Source organism: Anabrus simplex, chromosome 1 (assembly GCF_040414725.1).
Source record: "Anabrus simplex isolate iqAnaSimp1 chromosome 1, ASM4041472v1, whole genome shotgun sequence".
NCBI classification, from domain to species: Eukaryota; Metazoa; Arthropoda; class Insecta; order Orthoptera; family Tettigoniidae; genus Anabrus; species Anabrus simplex.
Window position 1 is genome coordinate 78956802 of NC_090265.1, and position 19233 is coordinate 78976034.

Here is a 19233-nt window from a genome sequence, read left to right on the forward strand (position 1 = left end):
TGGGGACAGCACAAACACCCAGCCCCCGGGCCATTGGAATTAACCAATGAAGGTTAAAATCCCCGACCCGGCCGGGAATCGAACCCGGGACACTCTGAACCGAAGGCCAGTACGCTGACCATTCAGACAACGAGTCGGACTCCTGCCCAGTTGTATCCGCTGACCAAATGTCTCACGCTCCAGGACACTGCCCTTGAGGCGGTAGAATTGGGATTACTTGCCGAGTCCGAGGGAAGAGCCAACCCTAGAGGGTAAGCGTATTAAGAAAGAAAGAAGGAAAGAAAGAAAGAAAGAAAGAAAGAAAGGAGTGGAACATAAAGTAAAAGATACATATTATATGATATTTTCATACTTGTTAAAGATGTATTGCTTGAACATGGAAGCTAAAAAATGGAAGTTAAATTAAATTCACAGAACAAGAGTTGTATCCCTTTCGATGTGGGGTCACAGCGGGTTCAATGACAAAACCATATCCAATAAGAAAGAAGAGAATACGAGGTATGCATGGAGAAGTACTAACTTCCCACTTTTCATAAAAATATCAGAATCCAGATATGAAATGTTAATTATAGTAAAACATATTTAAACTTATTTTCCACCAAGAATAAATTTGGCACAATAACGTATGGAACATAGTTAACATGAAAAGTTATATTATTTAAATATATGTGAATTCTCCTCAAATTTATAAAGGAAAGATATCTCCGTACAGGTCATGGAGGCCCTTGGAGGGGTGGAACATAAAGGCTTCCACTATCCCTAACCTCGGCACTGGGTGGGGTAGAGCTCTACGCCCGGTCTACTTTGCCCCGAGGAATTAACCTTGTACGCATTTTTGGCGTAGGCTGAGTGAACCTCAGGGTCATTTGCACCTCCGGAAATGGAAATCTCATCTCTTAATTTTTTCGACTTCCTGACGAGGAATCGAACCCAGGTCCTTCAGGTTGAACCGAGCACTCCTTTACCGCCTCAGCCAGGCAGCCCCTCAAATGTGCAAAAGCATGCACTAAAGCCAGAAGAAATGGATAAATATAGAAGACACAATATGTTCTAATTACTCCAATTCGTCCTTTTTGGACTATCCCTCTCCCCGACTCAGAAATCCATGCCTTTGCCTATAATAACTCCGCAACCCCCAAACCCTCGAGAGGGAATTTTACCATAGATTCGTAGCTTAATCTTAGGTGAGAAACCTTTTTAAAAAATTGAACACTTTAGAGGTCGTAAATGGAAAGGGGTAAAAACATGGAAAAAGGGCAGTATTTGGAAGTGATGTGTCCCGCTTCTCTACGATAGTTATTTTTAATCCTGATTTGATAATTCGCGGGTTGCTATTGTAGATCGTTTCTGTTCCGCTTTGTACATGTGAAGCAAAGAGACTCCCAACGAGAAGTAAATACTTTACGTAACCTCGTGACGCTTTTCTGGGACATCCCAAGAAAGAAAGATGATGATTCTTTTTTGAATAACAAAATATCACCACGAGAAGAATAGCTAACTCCGCTCATGGAATATATTCCCCGTTCAGAGATCAGAATTTTCCATTCACGTGGAATTCCATTTTTACTATGTCTGTTTACTGTTTACTAGACCGAATTAATGTTGTCTCTGTAGTCATACGGTTGATGCAATGCCTTCTTCTTTTTCTTCTCTTTTTCTTCCCTCTTGCAACAAATGCAGTTGATTTTCAGTTTTCCCTTCACTTTGAGGTCTGCGAATGCGGTGAGAACAGTCTCTTCGTACGTGTACCAGCTCTTCAGGAAAAGAGGACATATTTCTTGACCAGTTCTTAGATAGATTATTGCCGCGTTGTTCCATTTCTTCTTTTACTAAGGCTTGGTGGATCAGATGGTTTTCACTTCTTCGCGGTATATGACCACATCATTTTGGTTGGTGATTATCGATGGGATTTTAACTACATACAGTTAATTCCTCTAGCCTGGAGACTTCGTAATCTCCTAGAGACAGGCCAGATCTTCATCTTCCTTCAATACATCACACTGCTAACTACTACAGGAACACGCTATAGCGAATATATCTTTCCATATAGAGTTTACGACGGGGAGGGCATCCGTACATAAAACAGGGCTTCAGCTACATTAATTCCTGTCCCAGATAATTGCGAAAAGATCAGCAAAGGAGTAAATAAATACGTAAATAAGTAAAGAAAGAAAAAACATTATCCACCTTCTCAGTTATATCTTTGTCGCCAATTGACCCTCGTGCATATTCGTCCTTGACTCGATATTTGCTGGTCACACTCACCGACCATCTGCATTTCCACGTTATGATTTGCTTCTTTGTCCACGACGCTGTAGGTCATTGCTCTCTGACCAATGGCGTACAGATGTTTCATTTCAGTTCAGCCGACAATTTTATCTTATGTGTGTTGTAGTCGAAGATAGTCAATCAAGTGTTTATCACTTTTAATGTCAGCACATTGTACGAGATAACTTACTGGTTCCTTGTAAATGAAATAACATTCACAAAGAACTGAAATGGCTGTACTGTTGTTAGGTTGGAGGTAGGATTAGATTTAGCGCACGCATAATTGTAATATTGCGATTTATTTGATGAATTCATGTCATGCTTACTGTTAAGTAATCTTATCACTTGAAATAGTGTGTTGCGTGCTGTAAAGCTTAACTATTTAGCGGTGTGTAGGGCTTCTAACTGCCCACTTATATACCACGCTCAAATGAAAATGTACCAATTTGTTTCCTACGGATTACTGTCATACACAGAGAAACACTGCACGCTAGTTACAAATGTGTCAGCTTGTAATCTCGTCCATGAATGAAGAGGAAGCAGTCTGCTGCAGGCAATAGAATAAACCACGCGTGGACAGCCTTTCTGACACCAGCAGATCATACCTAACTCTTGTTTTCGGTTGAAGGTCTGGGATTTATGTCGTCGTTGAAGAAATAAAACCTCGTATCTACCACTGCTTTTCCTGTCCGTTATTTTCCTTAAGACTAGCCACGCCTCCCAGCCACAAATGAATATGCAGTCCATAAGAACAATTTCCGTTTGTGTTCATGTTTCTATGCACGTGTATAAAGGAAAATTAACCTTACCATACCGTATTGTAGGAATTTATGTTTGCGTGGCGTGTTTATTCACTACTACTGTATACTGTTTTTAAAATTCATTTCCTTTTATTGTTCGAATAGAAAAATGAATATAACATACAATGTTCTGATGGACTACATATCGACGGCTTACTTCTAAAACCTTGTATGTCCCGATGCTCTTCCTACGCATTATTTTCCTTAAGGATGGCCACGCCTCCCGGCCACATGTGGATATGCAGTCCATCAGAACAATTTTCATTGTGTTCAATTTCCTATGCTGATGTGTAAAGGAAAATGGACCTTACCATACCGTATAGTAGGGATGTTGTTTGCATCACGTATTTACGCACTCCTACAGTATAATGCATTTAAGGTTAAATTTCCTTTACACGTTAGCACAGGAAAATGAACACAACGAAAATTGTTCTGATGGACTGCATATCAATATGTGGCTGGGAGGCGTGACCAGTCTTAAGGAAAATAATGGGTAGAAAGAGCATTGCGAGATACGAGGTTTTAGAAGTAAGCCGTCGATATCCATATGTGGCTGGGAGGCGTAATCAGTCTTAAGGGAAATAATTGATAGGAAGTGCATTGTGACATACGAGGTATTGTCTCTTCACCAACGATGTACGTAATCTTGAGAAAAAGATAGATCTATAGGGTCATAGTGGCTTAATCAAAAGAAGAATACAATCTTGAGTCTATAAGCATCACTGGCCTCATGATCGGGGCTCGAGAGATCATTCCTCGGCTTCTCGTGAATTTAAAAAGAAAATGTTCTCTGTTTTACGTCGTATCGATACAGAGAGGAGGTCTTATGGCGACGATGGGATAGGATTAGCAATTTTTTTAACCAATTGGCTTTACGTCGCACCGACATAGATAGGTCTTATTTTGACGATAGGATAGAAAAGGCCTAGGAGTGGGAAGGAAGCGGCCATTGCCTTAATGAAGGTACAGCCTGGTGTAAAAATGGGAAACCATATTCAGGGCTGCCGACAGTGGGGTTCGAACCCATTATCTCCCGGATGCAAGCTCACAGCTGCGCACCCCTAACCGCACAGCCAACTCGTCCGGTGATGGGATAGGAAAGGGCTGTGAATGGGAGGGAAGCGATCGTGGCCTTAATTAAAGTAAAGCCTGATATGAAAATGGGAAACCACGCAAAACCATCTTCGAGGCTGCCGACAGTGGGGTTCGAACCCGTTATACATCGAAAGCAAGCTCGCAGATACACTGTGCAGCCAACTCACTTGATCGTGGACTTCTTGTAAACATTTGGTTTAAGTACAGAACTCTACTCAATTATTATAGCGGCATTAATGGCATAGGTCATATCTTCAGAAACCACAGCAATGGAACTAAACGGCCGCCTTCAAACTATTTTGTTTACTCCAGCAGGAGTTATTTTCCATCCTGCTGAAGCTACCGCCCTTATGCTGGCATACTTGGACACTTTCAGACGCCACCGAAATGAGTCGGGATCGAACCCACCAGCTGGGACAGCTTCTTAATAAATGCAATCACTAAATGGCCAAATATATATATTTTTATTTACAATTTTCTTTACGGCGCACAGATAGGTCTTAGGGCGACGATGGGATAAGAAAAGGTTTGGAGAGAGGAGGAAGTGGCTGTGGCCTTAATTAAGGTACAGCCTGGTGTGAAAATGGGAAAACCATCTTCAGGGTTGCCGACAGTGGGGTTCGAACTCACTATCTCCCGGATGCAAGCTCATAGCTGCGCGCCCCTTATCGCACGGCCAACTCTCCCGTTGCCATCAAATTGGTGGTTTCTGATTTTTAATTTAGTCCATTTGCCACTCTGTCAAATACCTGTATATTATTCTGAAATACTCAGTTCATCTTTTATCATAAACTAACTTAAAAAATGTCTTGAAATAAATTTCATTTTGGAACCGTATTGGCAGTTATGTTATATAAGTTGAAAAACTAGTATACTTGTTCCACTTAGTCAATACATACACGTTTTTTTACAATTCAAAGTTGTAAAAACAAAATGACATGTTTCGGCCTTATTAGGCGATCTTCAGCTGTTAAAGTTATTTCTAGACAGCCGAAGATTGCCTAATGAGGCCGAAAAATGTACTGTTGTTTATTTTTTATTATTTCCTTTACAATTTTGAATTGTAAATAAACTTACTACTTACTTCAAGGAATTTAAATGTGGAGACCAAGAAGAAATTTATTAAGTGCTATGTCTGGAGTGTGGCCTTGTATGGTTCAGAAACGTAGACTATTAGTGCATGTGATCAGAAACGTTTGGAAGCATTTGAGATGTGGTGCTGGAGGAGGGTGGAAAAGATCACATGGACAGAAAAACTCACCAATGAAGAAGTTCTTCGACGAATAGGTGAAAAATGATCCTTTCTAGCAACAATAAAAAAGAGACCAATTAATTGGCCATCTCTATAGGCACAATGGTTTCATAGTTAATGTCATGGAAGGAATGATTCAAGGTAAAAGAGGAATAGGAAGACCTAGACAGCAATATTGAAGACAGATCAGAGATGACGTAGGAACAGGCTCATATGTGGAAATTAAGAGATTAGCGGATTACAGAGAAGAGTGGAGAAGACGAATTGCTGCCATCCTTAGGATTGTATGTATTGACTAGGTAGAACACGTATATTAGTTTTTTCCCAAAATATTTTTCAGTTAACAGTGTAACACGTACAAGAAATAGATATTACTTATGCTCTTCATATTATCAGTATGAAATATTTTGAAATCGGTGACTTACAATGAAATATTCTCCATAATATAGACAAGTACTTTGAGACTGAAGCGGAAACAGATGCTTGGTTCGTTTGAAGGGACATGCATTGCCCGAAATGTTTAGCGAGAAGCCGGAGACGATATCAGAGTGATGTAATTTCTCAATCGTAAGATTAAAATTAAAATCCTTGGATACGGAGGGATTCGGACCTAGAGGTCTCCATTTAAAAGTACGAGCGCGGACAAAATCAAACCAAAGTCTACGCCTAAAGGACCCCATGTTAAAGTTGAGATAAAGGACCCAATGATGTCGGGGATCTCAATAAAATCGCTTCGCGAGACTCAGGCTCAGAGGTGTATGTACCCTCCTGTGGGTGAAGGCGGTAGAATAACACCCACGGTATCCCTTGCTTGTCGTAAGAGGCCACTAAAAGAGGCGCCAGGGGTTCTGAACTTGAGAGTGTGGCTTGGCGACCATGGGGCCCTGCGCTGAGCCCTGGCATTGCTTCTTCTTACTTGTGCCAGGCTCCTCACTTTCATCTATCCCTATCTGACCTCCCTTTGTCAACTCTTGTTTTTTCTGACCTCGACGTTATGCATTCGAGGCCTAGAGAGCCTTTCATTTTCACGCCTTTGGTGGCCCTTATCTTTCTTTGGCCGAAGTGTCGGATCCCTTCCATATGTTCTCTGATTAGTGTTATATAAAGGGGCTGCCTGGCCGAGGCGGTAAAGGCGTGCTCGGTTCACTCGGAATGACGTGGTGTTGATTCCCCGTCAGAAAATCCAAAAAAATTGAGAAAGGAAAATTCCAGTTCCGGAGGTGCACATAGACTTCAGGTTCACTCAGCCTTCACCAAAATTGAGTACCAGGTTTAATTCCTTGGGGGTGGGGGAAAGGTGCCAGGCGTAGAGCTAACCACTCTACCCCACGAAGTGCCGAAGTTATGGATAGTGGAAGCCTTTACATTTCACCCCTGCAAGGGCCTTCATGGCCTGTACAGAGATTTTTTTTTTTTTTTTTTGCTATTTGCTTTACGTCGCACCGACACAGATAGGTCTTATGGCGACGATGGGATAGTAAACGCCTAGGAATGGGAAGGAAGCGGCCGTGGCCTTAATTAAGGTACAGCCCAAGCATTTGCCTGGTATGACAATGGGAAACCACGAAAAACTATCTTCAGGACTGCCGGAATTCGAACCCAATATCTCCCGGATGCAAACTCACAGCTGCGCACCCCTAAGCGCACGACCAACTCGCCCCCAGTGTACGGAGATATCTTTGCTATTAGACTTATATAAAGAATGGATGCCCGCTTACACTTCCTCTTAAAACAATAATCGCCACCACCAGAGTGGCGTGTGTGTGTGAGAAAGAGAGAGGGAAGACATACGAGATAGTTAAGAAATTTAGCGATGTTTTTAAGACCTAAAGCACCTCACACAAGGGGTTTATCTGGGTGTAAACATGTTTATCAAAGCATTACCTGATCATTGGAAACAGCATACTTGTTAAAAAGTAAATCTCCCATCCTCCACGTGGACTGCCTTTTAAAGATATCCTTTTCAGATTAGAACTTCTGTGGTTTCTGTCAATAACTCGATATTGCCGGTCTTGCGAAATGCCTCCCACCTAAGCTTCTAATCGGAAGTTCAATACAGACGTGATACGTGCTGAAGACCCTCCCGTATTTCCTCCTTGGGAGCAGTACTAATTCGCCAATTACTACCGTGAGAGCACCTGTCACTTACAGCTGAAGGTAAAAAAAAAAGTCTGAGACGTGCGTGTCTTCGGCAGAGTTTCTTCTTCTCTCTGAGTGATCGACAGCCCCGAATATTTCTGATGCCACTGTAAGTTATTGGTAACTTCTCACTCATTTCGATTCCCGTCCCTTTATCGAATTTAAGACGAGTTTTGATGGTTTTCTACGAGTGGTAGTCAGTTTCGAAAATATAATTAGGAAGAAGCAGTAGCAATCAAATCGTAGCAAATAATGTGGGATTTTTCAAAGGAAAGAATAATGTTCTTGTGATTCAGAATTCATAAAACAATTTTATTTTATTCCGTGGCTATGGTCACAATATTAAGTCACCTAAAACTCTAAGTTTCCTTACTTTTTAATTCCACTCTCTTTCTTATTAGAAGTGGAAACCACTTGGAAACCAAGTGGAGTATCCCTCAATTCTTATCCGGGTGGTAGCTAACATAATAACGTTCCACAATCATTATTTTAATAGTCCTAATTCCAATTAATTAAAAATTCACAAACCAGTCCTATTATCGCACCCATATAGAACATATAGTAAAACAGACGAAAATGAATAAAAATCCACAGCCTGTTCCCGTTCATTCAAACGGGCCAGGAATGGAATAAATGAAGCCCCACCTAGCGGCGAGGATAAGAATTGTGCCGGCTGCTGAAGCCTGTCGCACTCCTCTGGGGTAATGACTCATGACTGACAGATGAAATGAAATTATATTGTTCACTGTCTCCGGAATGATAGTTGACAGTGAAAACCAGAGTACCCGGAGAAAAACCTGTCCCGCCTCCACTTTATTCTTCTTCTTATTATTCTGCTTCTTCCTTTTCTACCGTCCCTCCCACACCTGTGGGGTCGCGGGTGTGAACTGTATAGCACATGTGGATGTGGCCCTGTTTTACGACCGGATGCCCTTCCTGACGTCAACCCTATAAGGAGGGATGTAATCACTATTGCGGGTTCCTGTGGTGGTTGGTAGTGTGGTGTGTTGTCTGAATATGAAGAGGAACGTGTTGGAACAAACACAAACATCCAGTCCCCGGGCCAGAAGAATTAATCAGAGGTGACTAAAATCCCCGACCTGGCCGGGAATCGAACCCGGGACCCTCTGAACCGAAGGCCTCAACACTGACCATTCAGGCAATGAGTCGGACGTTCCGCCTCCACTTTGTCAAGCCCAAATCTCGCATGGAGTGACCGCGATTTGAATCACGGGACCCAGCGGTGTGAGCCGAACGCGCCGCCGCCTGAGCCACAGAGGCTCCAGTAAATTAGATAATATAGATAATACTGTATTCCATATAGATAATAATAATAATAATAATAATAATAATAATAATAATAATAATAATAATAAATAATGATTGAATGATTGGTGAGGGACAATAGTGTGAAAAACAATCAAGCTAAGGGCAAGTGTCCGGCACCCGGGCTGCGGGTCAGCGTAGTCCCCTTCGATTTAGAGCCCCTGGGCTCGATTTCCGGGCGGGTGGGAGACCATAGCCTTAAATGGTTATTTCCCCTGGCTTGAGGACTGGGTATTTGTACTGTCCCCAGCATTCCTCCAACTCACACACCACACACAAAACTACCCTCCTCTACAAAACACGTAGTCCCCATACACGGCAGATAGGCCTACCACCCACCCGCATTGTAGCGTCTGCCTTCCACGGGCTGCACCACTCTAGTAATAGCCACACGAAAGTATATATATACAGATTTATAATATATTAGCTGAATAAATATTAATCTGGTCCGCCTCTGTGGTGTAGGGGTTAGTGTGATTAGCCGCCACTTCCGGAAGCCCGGGTTCGATTCCCGGCTCTGCCACGAAATCGCCATAAGACCTAACTGTGTCGGTGCGACTCAAAAATAATAAAATAAACTTTTCTTCACGCTGGGGTGAAGCTCCAGTAAAGTTTTATTTCAGTTCCTGTTGAATTAGCCGCACTGTGGATTTATCCGTACGGGGAGTTGGCCGTGCGGTTACGGGCACGCTGCTTGGAGCTTCTATCCGGGAGATAATGGGTTCGAGCGCTACTGTCAGCAGCCCTGAATATGATCTTCCGTTGTTTCCCATTTTCACACCAAACAAATGCTGGGGATGTACCGTAATTAAAGCCACAGCCACTTCCTATCCCATCTTAGACATAAGACTTATCCTTGACGGTGCGACGTACAGTAAAGCAAGTTATTAAAAAAAAGTGTATTCAGCCGAGCCTCCCCTATTATATGTGGTCTCTTTCCTATGCCAACAATGGAAAAGAAGTAATATTTCCTGTATATGGCAGCAAGTGCATCGTGCGTAAGCACTCTAATTTGAAGCATTTTACTGTGTTGCACCAAATAATTCTAAATGAAACATCTCCTGTTTCGCCATTTCAACCCCAAACATTAAAATTCGTTTTACACCACGCAGCTATGTGAATTTTAGTATGTGGAACATAGTTTTCGAAAGCCGATTCTGGATTATATTCAAACAAACCCCATTGAACTACAGCCCTGACGGGCTTTGATCTACCAATTTACCTCCGCTCAGCCCGAAGGCCTGCAGATTATGAAGTGACGCATGGTGAATTCAATGGAACCTCTTGGCCGTTATTCTTGGTTTTCTAGACCGCGGTCACCATCTCACTGACAGAAATCTCCTCAATTTCAATCACGTAGGCAGAGTGGACCTCGAACCAATCCACAGGTTCGTGTAAAAATCCCTGACCTGGCCGGGAATCGATACCGGTGCCCTCGGGTGGGAGGCAGGAACTCTACCACTAGACCGTAAGTCCGGCCTCTGGATTAAATTTTTTAAAAGTGTGCTGATACATATTGTATTTTAATTCTATAAATTGTATCAGGACACCGGTAACTGTTAAGAAATGAAAATCCACAGCCTCTTTCCAGTCATTCGACCGGGTCAGGAATGGAATGAATGAAGCCCCCATCTAGCGGTGAAGATGGGAATTGTGTCGACTGCCGAAGCCTATCACTCCTCTGGGACAGTGATTAATGAATGACAGATGGAATGAAATAATACTGGGGAGTGTTGCTGGAATGAAAGATGACAGGAAAAACTCGAGTACCCGGAGAAAAAACTGCTCCACCTCCGCGTTGTCCAGCACAAATCTCACATAGAGTGACCGGGATTTGAACCACGGAACCCAGCGGTGAGAGGCCGGTGCGTTGCCACCTGAGCCACGGAGACTTTAGTAACTGTTAAGAAATAGCTTAAATTTTTTATGATGATTATGACTAAAAAAATGAGAGCCACAAATTTAATCTTGCTCGTACCAGTAGACACAGCGCAGTGTGATCACTGTATTTTAACTCCAGATTGATCTACAGTAGGCAGGTATTTGAAGGTGTAGTAGATGCGCCAGCCTCGTTTCAATATTTTTACCGGCAGCTAAAGGAACTAGTCTACTGCTGGTTAAAATTATTGGCACCTGCACGACTCCGACAACCGAAGATATAATTTATGGGACGTAAAAGCAATTACATAATTATTCATCATCAGCATCAACATCATCATAATTTTCTAAAGGCTAAGCCTTGTCGCCGCATCCATCGGTGTCTATCTTGAGCCAGACTTTTCAACTCAGTGTAGGTCTTGCAGTTCGTCCTCAGAAGCAGGTTCTTGAAATAAGGCACTCTGGGTCGTCCTCTTCCTCTTTTACCGGCAATGCTTCCTTCATTGATGTTACAAAGGAACTACTCGTGCCCAGGATGTGACCAAAAATGTTATTTTCCCTTTTTTAATGTCAGTTACCAGACTCCGTTTTTCTCCCGTTCCTCTGTTTCTTAAATCAGGATTTACGGGATTACAATCACCAGATTAAGGTACAAGAGAATCTCCCTGTATGTGATAGAATTTATCTCACGAATAGCAGCGTTGTTGGCGAAGTGCTCGGAAGTGCATTCATTAATCGGTTCAGCTGTGGACTAAGGTATTAGTGTTAATAGTGTTCATCGATGGTAGTAAATGACTTAGGCACACTGACCAGTGATTGATGAAAGCCGTAACTCACAGGCATGAGAGCATACGAGGCATGTTTACTTCTCAGATTAACGTAAGCCTTCTCGATCAGCCGGCAGACATAAACAAAGAACGTAAATCCGTTGGCGAATACTGTACATGCTGGCCGCTTACCATATTAATCAGTTCATGTTGGAGAGGTGTTATCACTTTCATAATTCTGCTCAGATACTATTTCCTGACCGGTATAAGGCGCACATTGTTGTTATTATTGTTGTTTAGATCATCAGATTACAGACTTTCGTGCAGCTCATCATGCCGCTTTATCCTATCCTGTAATTTCTACGTAAATGCTCTAATCTATTTGACATATTCGTGCTTTGATACACCTCTACCGTTCTTTCTCTCCACATTTCCCTCAGAAACCAACTAAACAATTCCTGGGTGTCTTAAGATATGTGAAAATGAAATGAAAACCTACAACCTGTTTTCCAGTAGTGACCGAGTCAGGTAAGGAATGAATGAAGCTCCGTCTTGCGGCGAGGATAGGAATTGTACCGGCTGTCGAAGACTGTCGCACTCTTCTGGGGCAATGATTAATGACTGCCAGATGAAATGATATTGGAGAGTGTTGCTGGAATGAAAGATGATGACAGGGAAAACCGCGGTAACCGGAGAAAAACCTGTCGCGCCTCTACTTTGTCAAGCACAAATCACACATGGAGTGACCGGAATTTAAGCACGGAAGCCAGCGCAGCGGTGAGAGGCCGACGCGCTGCCGCCTGAACCACGGAGGCTCTGTCTTCAGATATGAATCCTGTGGATATAGCACTTCCTTTGGTCTGGTTTCGCCAAATTCAGTAACTTTTCATTTTAAACTTCAGGAATTTACTGTAACACCACTTTCCAAAAGTTTATATTCTCTCTCTCTTTTTCTTTTAGAATTTACGTTACACCGACACAGATAAATATTATGGCGACGATGGGATAGGAAAGGGCTAGGAGTGGTAAGGCAGCGGCTGTGGCATTAATTAAGGTACAGCCCCAGCATTTGCCTGGTGTGAAAATAGGAAACCACGGAAAACCATCTTCAGGGCTGCCGACAGTGGAGTTCGAACCTACTGTCTCCCGAATACTGGATACTGGCCGCACTTAAGAGACTGCAGCTATCGAGCTCGGTGTATTATTATTATTATTATTATTATTATTATTATTATTATTATTATTATTATTATTATTATTATATGCCGGCCCCATGGTGTAGGGGTAGCGCGTCTACCTCTTATCCGGAGGCCCCGGGTTCGATTCGCGGCCAGGTGAGGGTTTTTTACCCGGACATGAGAGCTGGTTTGAGGTCCGCTTAGCCTACATGATTAGAACTGAGGAACTATCTGACGGTGGGATAGCGGCCCAGCCTAGAAAGCCAAGAATAACGGCTGAGAGGATTAGTCGTGCTGACCACACGACACCTCGTAATCTGCAGGCCTTCGGGCTGAGCAGCGGTCGCTTGGTAGGCCAAGACGCTTCAAGGGTTGTAGTGCCATGTGGTTTGTTTGGTTTATTATTATTATATATTTGAGAATAAGATCATCAGCACGACGAAGAGTGCTTAGAGGAGTGCGTTTGCCTTTCTTTGTGCCCAAGAAAATCCGGTTTCCTTCTTAGGTCTTTCCTCTTGGTCAACTTGCCATTTGTAAATTTTGGATCTGAAGATTACCATGTTCTGAACATGTGCTGGTGTAATTCCTGCCTGTTTCAGATCAGTTTTGATTTCATCAATCGATTTAATTGTGTCTGGTTTGACTTTACACCTGTTTACATAGAATTTGACTATTTGTTTTGTAAGTCCGTCTGGGTGCACCGAATCTTAACCTGCGTTTTATAATTTCACTGTGAATATTTTCGTATTATTTTATTTCCTATCTGCCTCTGTATTGTCCGTAGGCAAGTTTTGACCTAGAATTTTTCTCGTGATTTTGCGTTCCTTTTTTCTCAGTGTTTTCATTGTCTTCTTTTCTGTTCAAAATTAGCGTTTCTGATCCATGAAGATATTCTGGTTGAATGACCGTATTGTAATGTCTCAGTTTTGTGTGCTTGGAGATACAATTTTTTGCTGTGGATATTTATGGTTAGTCGATACACAGTTTCCAGCTTTTGGCATCTAATTTTATTGGCTTTTGTTGCGAGTCCATTTTCCTGAATTTTCACCAATATATTTAAATTTTGATACTCGTTTAATTCTTCCATATTTTGTTTCCATTAATTTTGGTGCTTGTTTGCTGTTATTATTATTACTATTAATTTCGTTTTTATTATTATTATTATTTCTGGGTGTCGCGAATGCACACATGTACAAGTAAGGTGATTTCTGGCGCTTAATTTACTTGAAATACAAGCCGAGTAATTTAGTTCAAACATGCCACATATAATTTCCAAACGTCTCTCCAAATGAACGGTTCATATTTTATGTACTCTCTAAACATGAGTAGGTGATTTACGAGCTCAGATAGCAGGAGAAAATTAAGACATTTACATTACACTAAATCTCGGAGGGCTCTAAATCACTTTGTAAGGGACTAGATTAAATCAGACGCACAACTACAACGCGGAGATCAGTAGTTTTATGCCTACAGACTTCATAGCTGCCATTAAGGTTTAACGGCAGCTAAAAATAACAGTCGAGTAGTTTACTAACTTATGAATGTCTCTCTCTCTCTGTTTGTGTAGAAGTTAAGTTTCTGTATAAGGTTAATGAGGGTAAAGGTTAGGATACAAAGCAACAAAGGAGAAAAATATTGGAACAGTTTTGGTAAGTGACGTTTTCATGTGACATTAACTACGATGGATTAAATGACATATAGTAAAAAAAATTGTAAAAGGTTTGGTGAGTAAACGGTATAAAGGGAACAATAGGAAGTTTCAATATATTTTGAGGAATATGGAAAAATGTATGATCACCTCATTTAAGATAGTAATATATGTTCCTGAAACGAGGGGATTCTGTTAAGATCTTATGAAAATCAGCTTGATATTTGTGAGAGATGAATTTTGAGAGGGTTTTTTCTGCAAGTCAAAAGCTTTGCAGTCTGTCAAACACACACGTTGCGGTAAAGGGGTGCTCAGCCCGCCTGGAAGGACGTGGGTTCGAATCCCCGTCAGGAACTCGTAAAATTTAAGATATGAGATTTCCACTTTCGGAGGTGCATATGGCCCTGAGGTTCACTCAGCCTACACAAAAAATGAGTACCAGGGGGCAAAGGTGGCCGGGCGTAGAGCTAACCACTCTACACCATCACGTGCCGAGGTTAACAATGGTGGAATATTTTACCTTCCACTCCTCCACGGGCCTACATGGCCTGTACGGAGGTGACTTTGCTTTTGATTTTTACACGCTATTAAATGTTAATACACACAATTACACGTCAATAGCGTGTATATTTATTACTTGTTTAATAATGTGCCTTTTACAGGTATGTTATAGAGTAATATTCGATTGCAAAAACTCAAAAGAGCATATTGGAGAACCCGTAACATCTACAACAAGGAATGCATGTCCATACATACAAAAATCAAACATTACAATACGGTGATTCAACTTGATGTGCTGTGTGCAAGTGAAATCTTGGTACTTAATAATAAAGGTGATCTGGAAAACATCTTGAAGGAGGAAAGGAAGATCCTGAGGAAAATTCTGGGCCTCGAGAAAAAAGAAGAAGGGTATAGACTCAAAACACGCGAAGCTACGGAAAGACTGTCCAACCTTGCCGCAGACGTCAGGAAACGAAGACTGAAATCCTATGGACACGTTCATAGACTATCATCTTCAAGGCTAACCCACAAGATTTTGACATATACTGAAAAACTGAAGAGCGTACCATGGATACAAGATGTTAAAAATGGCCTGGAAAAGGCCCAGATAGAAACATCAGAAATACTGGACAGAAACATTTTCCGTCACAAGATAAACAGATGGGTAGTAAAGCCAGGGAATGAAGTCCCTAAAAGATCGGGGATTAAGTGGTCAGAGGAAAGAAAACAGGCACACAGTGAAAGAATGAAAGCAATATGGTCTGTTAGAAAGGCGACTCATGAATGCAATGTGTGATCCAACAGTGTCCATACGCAAATAATAATAATAATAATAATAATAATAATAATAATAATAATAATAATAATAATAATAATAATAATAATAATAAACATAATAATAATAATGTTAATAATAATAATAATCATAATCATAATAATATTCAACTTGTGTGTTCTACAGACTGGAAAGTTTTAATTTACATTTATTTTTTGCTAGTAGCTTTACGTCGCGCCGACACAGATAGTTCTTATGGCGACGATGGGATAGGGAAGGGCTGGGAGTGGGAAGGAAGCGGCCGTGGCCTTAATTAAGGTACAGCCCCAGCATTTGCCTGGTGTGAAAATGGGAAACCACGGAAAACCATTTTCAGGGCTGCCGACAGTGGGGTTCGAACCTACTATCTCCTGAATACTGGATACTGGCCGCACTTAAGCGACTGCAGCTATCGAGCTCCGTTAAGTTACATTTAACTGAGTCGACACTAGAAAGTATAGCTTCCTTCTTTAAAAAAAAAAAGTTTTGTTTTTAACCAGTAGAAGACAACAGTGTACTATAGATCATTCCATGTTTAAATAAAACAGTACTGCTCTTATGGACCTGCAAGGAGCGAACAGACCCCCTCTTAGACACCAGTAATTTCTCGTGATTAAGGAATATTGTAATGTACTTTATATCGTATTATGAAAGGAAGAAAGAAAAAAAGAAAGAATGGATGGGGCATAATTTGCCCGTGCATTATTAAAATAACTATTGCAGCTTTTCTGTTTTATAAATACATTCGCAGGGAGGAAGGGCAATGGCGGGAACTGCCATCGTATTTTGGCCTTCCTACATTTTCCTTATGGGTCGCTGTAGAGAAGCCGCCTGTTTGTGTTGCGCATGTTTTTTAGTCTATATATCAATACGTACTTGTCTTGCGTTGAGTGAACATTATGTGATTATTTAGCCTACGCGTGCGATTTATTTCTTTGTACAGTGATTTATTTACTTTACGAATCCGGCTGAGAAAGAAACGAAAGTAAACTGTGCTTAATTTGCAGCTTATTTTCTTCCCCATTTCACCTTGAACATAAATACAGTCGAACCTCGATCTCTCGATCCTCCAATACTCGAATTTTCAGTATCTCGAAGTAATTTGAATTTCCCGGTCGTTTGTCCTATTCTTCACGTGTATTTATTTCTCTATTACTCGAAATTCAGTTACACGAATTTCTCGATTTCTCGAAGCAAACATTTCCTCCCTTGAAGCAAAAACTACACTGTAACTCGAATTTTGTGCAACATCAACTCTGCAGTATTGCATTTGTGGTTTCTGAGGAACAGTTAACAATTAAGAAAGAGCTACAGTGAAACTGGGAGATAATATGACGGGAACCGAAAAACTAGACCTTCTAGTGATCAGAAATCGTCAATGCCTCGCTGTTTCTCGGGTGTGAAATTATTACCGGTCACGTACGGAAACAATACTTGAAGTCACGGAAGACAAGCTCCATTTACGAATCTCGGCTGCGAGGTATTGACGAGAAGTTTCAAAGTGAAGGGAGGAAAGGTTAACAGTAACAAACAGAAGTGACTAAGGGATATTTTCCAAAGGTGTTAAGCTGGGTATGTTTCTTGTTTCACTACTGTATGTAGGCCTACAGTATCCTGTCTTCTAAAAAGTTACTATAATAAGGGTTATAATTTAAGTGATGTAAAATAGCGTTTATTTGCATACTTTAAGTACACTTGAAATATATTCAGTATAAGCCCGTAAATGCATATAATTTGATTATATGCTATATATGCTCAAAAATGATATTCTCTATATCCCGAAATTTCGATAACTCGAAATAAAATTTAGTTCCCGCGGTGATTCGAGATTTCGAGATTCTACTACTACTACTACTACTAAACGTTTTCATTCCTCACCTGAAGGGGGAGGCGGGCCTCTTAGACAGTGACGCCGTCTCTCAGGCCGGGAGATTTGTTACGGTGAAGGAGATGTGAGGAGAAGGTGAGGGAGTGGGCGGCCGTGACCTATACTACGAACCGTCCCGGCATTCGCCTTACTGCAGGAGAATGGAAAACCACGGAAAACCATTCTCAGGACAGCCGACGGGTGGGACCAGGCGTGAAGTCCGGCACTGTGCTCCAGGCCCGTCTCCCGAATGAAGAGGCGTAGAGCCACGGTAGAGCCGTGGCCAACTTTCCTCTGCTCGGTTGACCGGTCAGAGTACAGAGCATATCGGACAATAACCCACTCTGCATCTACCGACCGTGATTCCACTGCATTGAGTTTCACCAATGTATGTGCCACCGTTTTCCAGTGATACGGTTTAGCAAAACCGTTCGATATTGCAATCCTCTTGTCATAAATGCAATACTGTTTTCTTAACATGAAATGACCTATTATCTGCGCAATTTTTAGGGTTAGATTTACACCCTAGTGCTGAATCGGTCCACTTCGGTTATTTCGAGATTCGTATTGGCAACCTTTGAAACACAAAGTAAGAATCGCTTATTATCGCTGCGCGACATCTGGCGTACACTTTAAGTACTCGTACTGTTGTTGTTTACACGGCAAAGCCAAACTATAGAATTCATGCTAGGAACACGTTTCGCATCGGGAAATGTTATACAGTATTATATATTGTGTGTGTGTGACACAGTTGTTAGCGTAAGATAATAAAGAATAGAAAATTCATATCGATCGATCATATTATCGATTCGATTCAGATTTCATTTCCATTCAGTTGGCAGTACTACCGGAACCGGCAGTGCTCCCTTCTTATTCCTCAACCGAGTACAAAAATCTATCACTAAAAAGTGCGCAGATAATATGTGTATGGGGAGTAGGATACAAGAATGTACTTATCAGGCTATTTAGTGAAAAAGGAATTGATACAGACCGGGTTTTTTTGGCAAGCGTCTCTATGAATATAGAATACATTATAACCACATCTCGCCGCCTCTGTGGTGTAGTGGTTAGCGTGATTAGCTGCCACCCCCGGAGGTCCGGGTTCGATTCCCGGCTCTGCCACGAAATTTGAAAAGTGGTACGTGGGCTGGAACGGGGTCCACTCAGCCTCGGGAGGTCAAATGAGTAGAGGTGGGTTCGATTCCCACCTCAGCCATCCTGGAAGTGGTTTTCCGTGGTTTCCCACTTCTCCTCCAGGCGAATGCCGGGATGGTACCTATCTTAAGGCCACGGCCGCTTCCTTCCCTCTTCCTTGCCTATCCCTTCCAATCTTCCCATCCCTCCACAAGGCCCCTGTTCAGCATAGCAGGTGAGGCTGCCTGGGCGAGGTACTGGTCATACTCCCCAGTTGTATCCCCCGACCAAGAGTCTGAAGCTCCAGGACACTGCCCTTGAGGCGGTAGAGGTGGGATCCCTCGCTAAGTCCGAGGGAAAAACCGAACCTGGAGGGTAAACAGATGATGATGATGATGATGATAACCACATCTCAAATGCTACTAGTCTCCTTTCATTTCTTTCCTTAGTGTCCAGGTCTCAGCTCCATACAGTACCACACTCCAAAGAAAGTATATTTAGCTCTCCTGGATTTCGAGCTTGCCTGTGAGTCCCTTTCTGTTGAATATTAGACACTCTAAAGCTTA